Source organism: Eleutherodactylus coqui, chromosome 9 (genome assembly GCF_035609145.1).
Source record: "Eleutherodactylus coqui strain aEleCoq1 chromosome 9, aEleCoq1.hap1, whole genome shotgun sequence".
Classification (NCBI taxonomy): Eukaryota; Metazoa; Chordata; class Amphibia; order Anura; family Eleutherodactylidae; genus Eleutherodactylus; species Eleutherodactylus coqui.
In genome coordinates this window covers 129,785,898-129,792,131 of record NC_089845.1, presented here as the reverse complement: position 1 = coordinate 129,792,131, position 6,234 = coordinate 129,785,898, and positions in this window count along the sequence as shown.

Below are 6,234 nucleotides of genomic sequence, written 5' to 3'. Positions count from 1 at the left end.
CACAGAATACCCTCCCATACACAGCGCCTGTCACAGAATGCCCTCCAATACACAGCGCCTGTCACAGAGTGTCCCCATATACAGCGCCTGCCACAGAGTAGTCACCATACACAGCACCTGCCACAGAATACCCTCCCATACACAGCGCCTGCCACAGAGTAATCCCATACACAGCGCCTGTCACAGAGTATTCTCATACACAGCGCCTGCCACAGAATGCCCTCCCATACACAGCGCCTGTCACAGAGTATTCCCATACACAGCGCCTGCCACAGAGTGCCCCCATACACAGCGCCTGTCACAGAGTATTCTCATACACAGCGCCTGCCACAGAATGCCCTCCCATACACAGCGCCTGTCACAGAGTATTCTCATACACAGCGCCTGCCACAGAGTGCCCCCATACACAGCGCCTGCCACAGAGTACCCACCATACACAGCGCCTGCCACAGAGTGCCTCCATACACAGCTCCTGCCAGAGTGCATCCATACACAGCTCCTGCCAGAGTGCATCCATACACAGCTCCTGCCACAGAGTGCCTCCATACACAGCTCCTGCCACAGAGTGCCTCCATACACAGTTCCTGCCACAGAGTGCCCCTATACACAGCACCTGTCACAGAATGTCCCCATACACAGCACCTGCCACAGAGAACCCCCCATACCCACCGCCTGCCACTGAGTACCCACCATACACAGCGTCTGCCAGAGTACCCACCATACACAGCGTCTGCCAGAGTACCCACCATACACAGCGACTGTCACAGTGTTCCCATACACAGCGCCTGTCACAAAGTGTCCCCATACACAGCGCCTGTCACAGAGTGTCCGTCATACACAGCACCTGTCACAGAGTGCCCGTCATACGCAGCGCCTGTCACAAAGTGTCCCCATCTGGCATAAACAGCATGAGGCCGTATCCCATGGGTGGACCACTGGGGTTCAGTAGGCCAATGGTGGCAGTATCATGTCTGGGGAGCATTTTCCTTGCATGGCCTGGGACCATTGGTCATCATACAATAATCCTTGAATTGTGAATGCTCCAGGAACCTATTAGCTGGCCATATGCACCCATGTCTTCAGGAAGTCTTGCACAATCACAGTGTCATCTTTAACCCCTTAATGCTCCAGGACGTACATGGAGGTTCAAGGGTTCCAGCTATTTCTTATAGCTCCCGTGCTGTTACACAGTAGCGAGTATCGTTGGCTCACAGTAGGGAGGCTGGAGATTTCACTCCTCGCTCTCCCCCGCCCCTCTCCATTCACTTTAACACTGAACGATCATCGTTCAGGATTTTAAGCATCCTAAACAATGGACGATGATCATTCAATGTAAACAGCAGCCAGCTGCTGTGTTAAGTGCATAGAGAGGGTCGGGTGAGAGTGAGGAGTAAAATCTCCTCCAGCCACCCCAGCCCCCTGCTCTTTATCTCTCTCTCTGTTTCTCTGTCTCTCTATTGCTATCTCTCTCTATTTGTCTCTCTGTCTCTCTACACTCTCTCTCTGTGTTTCTCTGTCTCTCTATCGCTATCTCTGGCTCACTATTGTTCTCTCTTTCTGTCTGTCTCTCTATTGCTCTCTCTCTCTCTCTGTCTAACTCTCTCTTTCTGTCTCTATCGCTCTCTGGTGCAGCTTAGCAGTGTATGCTGTTGCTTAGCAACACTTCACTCATTCCAGCACATGCCTGAAGCACAGCAGCGCCGCCCATAGACATAACATTGTATCTTTCACCCCGCCTGACAGTCCCTGACTGTATTAAACTCACATTTGATGATTTTACGGCACCGGTGAGCATGTGTGTCATCTAATGACACCAACATCATACACCAAAGTTAAAGCAAAGGGGTCAAAGTGCTGTGCAAGACAAAGCATGTAGGCTTATTTATATTAGATTTCATACTGTTTGTTTGTTAAAATGATATTAGTCCTGCTACATTATCCTCTACATATGGGATACCGTTTTTCTTTTCCTTCTCTTTCTCATGCTAGATCGTTTTTGAATGTGTGCAGAATGCCTTATAAGTCTCCTCACTTACCTTCTAGATGCTCTTCTTAAGGATCCCTCCCGACTCACATCATAGGCCTCTCACTAGCCAACCGAAGATCCTACTGCAGGCTAATGAGGGACAAAAACCCTGAAACAGCTGTCTGTGTATGGATTCTGGCTTGGCTTTCAATTCCCAGTTATTATTCTGAGGACCTGTATAAAGGGTTGGACGTTGATTTGCAGGAATGCTGCGATCCAAGAGGGGGCGCTGCAGGGGTATTGTTCCATCTTCCTTATTCGCAGACTGAGTTAGTTACATTCCCAGCATTGGCCTCTTCCTCTTGGCTGGAGTTTTCCACACTAGATTGGTTATCACCTGTGTCGGATGATACAAAGGCCGCCTGCAGACGGCCGGGTCGGATCTGGCTGCGAGAATTCCGCAATTCAAATCCAGTCATGTGCAGCTGTCCTAAGGCAGAGAACAAACTGGTATATTGAAACACTTAGAGCTCCTTCATACTGGCGAGGGCGATATCGGGAAACAGCCTCGCATCACTGCGGGATGAAGAGATCCCCTGCCGCCACGGCTGTCAGAGCCGCAGCAGAGGAGCACAGTGTTTTCCCATTGTTCACATTCAGACCGGCGCTGCTGCCACCATCCCCATAGCAAGCAATGGGCGATCTCACAGAAAGATAGGACATGCTGCGATATGTTTCCCGCCTCACATCGCGGTGCCATGCAGGTAAACATCGCGGTGCCATGCAGGTAAACCATCCAAGAGAATAGGTTTTATATTTGTGCGAGATTTGTATCTTGCAACACACAAAATTCGCACGTTCTTCTCACTGAAGGATGGCTGTCTATGGGTGATTTGTCATAGCATGATCCACGGCGATAAATCGCACGCATGACACGCTTTCCATAGGATAACTATGGAAAGCGCAGCCCAATATACACAAGCGGAAAAATCGCAGCATGCCGCGATGAACATATCAGGTTAGACAGGTTCATCGTGGAATATCATGCGGAAAATCATGGTGACATTAGCGCGCGCTCGCGATATTCCATCCTGCCCGTGGACACTCAGTCTAAGGCCCCCTGCACAGGGCCGGAAATTCCGCAGCAGAATTTCCGGCCGAATTTCCGCCCGTGGAAGCTGCCATAGGATTGCGTTAGTAAATGCAATCCTAGGCAGACGGCTGCGGTTTGTCTGCACGAAATCACGCGCAGAAAACAAATCACAGCATGCTCTATTTCACTCCCAGGCCGCCGGCTCCGGTCTGCGCATGCGTCGGCAGCCGGCACATTAAACAGCTGGAGCCGGGGAAGCAGGCGTGTACGCGCTGGTCCCTGCAGTGGCGCGGGAGGACCGGATCCAACCCGGCCATCTGCAGGCGGCCTTATAGTACCAATTTTCAAACTGTGCAGCCATTGTTTTTCTCTTATCTACTCCTCCTAAAACAGGACAGAATTTTAAAACAAATATTAGAAAATGGCATACATGTCTTCCAAAGAGAAATAGAAGCTTTAATAACTCTCTGCGCTGGTTATCCCTGAGGGGCTATTTTACGTGTCGTCGCGCTAGATGTGGAGCTCGTAGATACGTGATTAAAGCTAAAGGTTTTAAAAGTGCAGAAGGAAAATCTGAGATTAAAAAGGTCATCAATTGTGACAGGGCGTATTCCCGTCGGAAATCTCGCGGTTTGGCCGCAGCAAAAACCGCGAGATTTCCGCCGGGAGAACCACCGCTACGGCTTTGAAGCGGCCCGGCCGCTCGCTTTTCCGCTGCGGCCGGCGCTCCATAGAGGAGAGCGCGGCCGCGATGAAAGTAAACAAAAAAGAAAAGTAAATAGACATGCTGCATCTTTTGAAACCACGGCTGCGGCGGTCGCAGCCGCGGGTTCAGACGGACTTTCCGCAGCAGATTGGCCGTCCCGTCTCGACGAGATTTCTGAGAAATCTCGTCCACATGGCTGGCTAATCCAGAGATTAGCGGCCACGGGCGGATTTGCCGCGGCGAAATTCTGCGTGGCAAAACCGCCCTGTGTGAACCCAGCCTAAACGTGTTATTTACAGCATATTTTGCACTAATTGTAATAAAATTTGCACAAGCTGCACTATTCGCAAGTTAAAACCACGTATCATGGAGCTTATTAATGGCAGAAACCAAAATGACTCAGGAGTTGCAAGACAGTTTTTGGAACATCATGCAGCTCTTTGGAGTCAGTCACATTCTGCGGTACTGAAGCTGTAAAAACAAAGAAAACCCTTTAAAGGCTAACTTCACATGTGTGAGCGCGATCTGGGGCTGTGAATCCCACCCCCATATCACGCTTCCCAGCGTGTGAATTCCCCACGGATGCAAGGTGTTTATGTTAAAACAGCCTCGAATGACTTTGGGGATGAAGGGATCCTCCGGCGCGGAGTTTCTCCCATTGTTAGTGGGAGACCTCACATCGTGTCATGCGCACTCAGCATGTGTCCCATTAATAAACAGTGGGCTGTGCGATGCGAGAGCACACACAAGACAGAACATGCTGCGATGGTTCCTGCATCGCGGTGCCATGCAGGAGGACATCGCTCATGTGTAGGACCCCATTCAAGAGAATGGGGTTCATATCTGTGCAAGATTTTCTCGTCCACAAATGATTTTAAGGTGAAGTACCAAACATTTGTAGACACGGTGTCACACGGTACCAACTTATCATTTTGTGGATTACATTGTATCTGCAGGTTTAGGGGGCCTCGTGTGGCAAGGCAGCAGAAATGCAGTCCTAAACTCTCCTTTTTGACCTGAAGGTTGTGGATTCAATCCCCACTTGATTCAGGTAGCCAGCTCAAGGTTGTATCAGCCTTCCATCCTTCTGAAGTCGGTAAAATGAGAACCCGGCTTGCTGGGGGATAAAAGATGACTGGGGAAAGCAATGGCAAACCACCCCACAAAAACAGTCTGCCAAGAAACTGTGACCATATGACATTACCCTAGGAGTCAGTCAGGACTTGGTGCTTGCACCAGGGGACTGTCATTACCTGCAGGTTTTAGAACTACAGCACATGTGGCTCCAGTACACACAACTCAAGCACCAACATCAGTAACTACGGAGCACCTTGTGGATTTTGGATCCTCCTCTTTATTGAGACAATTTTCTGGCGCCATTGCAGGTTTGCAATGGTTTTCAGATGAGGCTACATTTGTAGAGCACATGGAGGTGGCGAGTACATTGAAACCCCCTGAAATGTGACCACATGTTAGAGACCATGTCCTTTAGGGCTCATACCCATGGACGGAGCGAGGTACACCCATGGATTTATGCCGTGGGAATACCGCAGTGGTAAGCAAAACACGCCTTTATTAATGCTGTATTAATGGAGACCCCCCATGGCGTTAATCCACAGAAAATAGAACATGCCCCATTTTTTTTTTCCCCTGCTGCGGATATCCTCTGTAAAATTCCGTGCGTAGAGATTGGCAGGCAGAAAAGCCATTAGGTTCAATAGAACCTAATAGCGGAACAGCGGTACAAATCCGTTCATGGGCATTTGGCCTTAAGAGTTTTCATCTAAGGTTATAGGAAAGATTTTTGTTTGGGGTCTTACTGATCTGCGCCCATAGGCAAACATTGGACACCTGCAGGTAATTAAATACCTGCGGATGTCATTTTTCCCTGGCACACGAATTGCACATGCGGGAAAGCACCCGCAGCATGCTCTATTTTGTACAGCTTTCCCGCCCGTCGGCCCCCATTGAAGCCTATGGAAGAAATCCGGTTCCGCGGGACAGAGGCAACTGTCATGGAGTCCGTGCCGCGGACCGTAGGAAAGCAGGAGTTTAAAAAAAAAAAAAAAAAAAAAAAAAAAAAAAAAGAAAAAATGTGCACGGCGCATGCGTGCAGCCAGGCAGAAAAAAGATCCGGACGCGATGGACAGGATACTGGCAGTGTCCGGACAGGTAAGCATTATCTATTTCTTGGCCTCATGTCTGCGGGCAAGGAGGGACCCGCTGTGGGATTCTGCACAAGGAATCCACGCGGGCCCGAATTTCCCCATGGCCTTATTCTCAGGGTTCGTATTACTACAGTGATACTAAAGTCATAGTTTGTAGTTTTACTATTGTTGATCATAAAAAGTAATTTTTCAGCACCATATTTAGAGAACCATAACTTACCTTTTATTTTTGTACAACAGATCTTTTTATGATGACACCTCCCTCTAAAGATAACTGGACAACCATTAAATAACATGAATG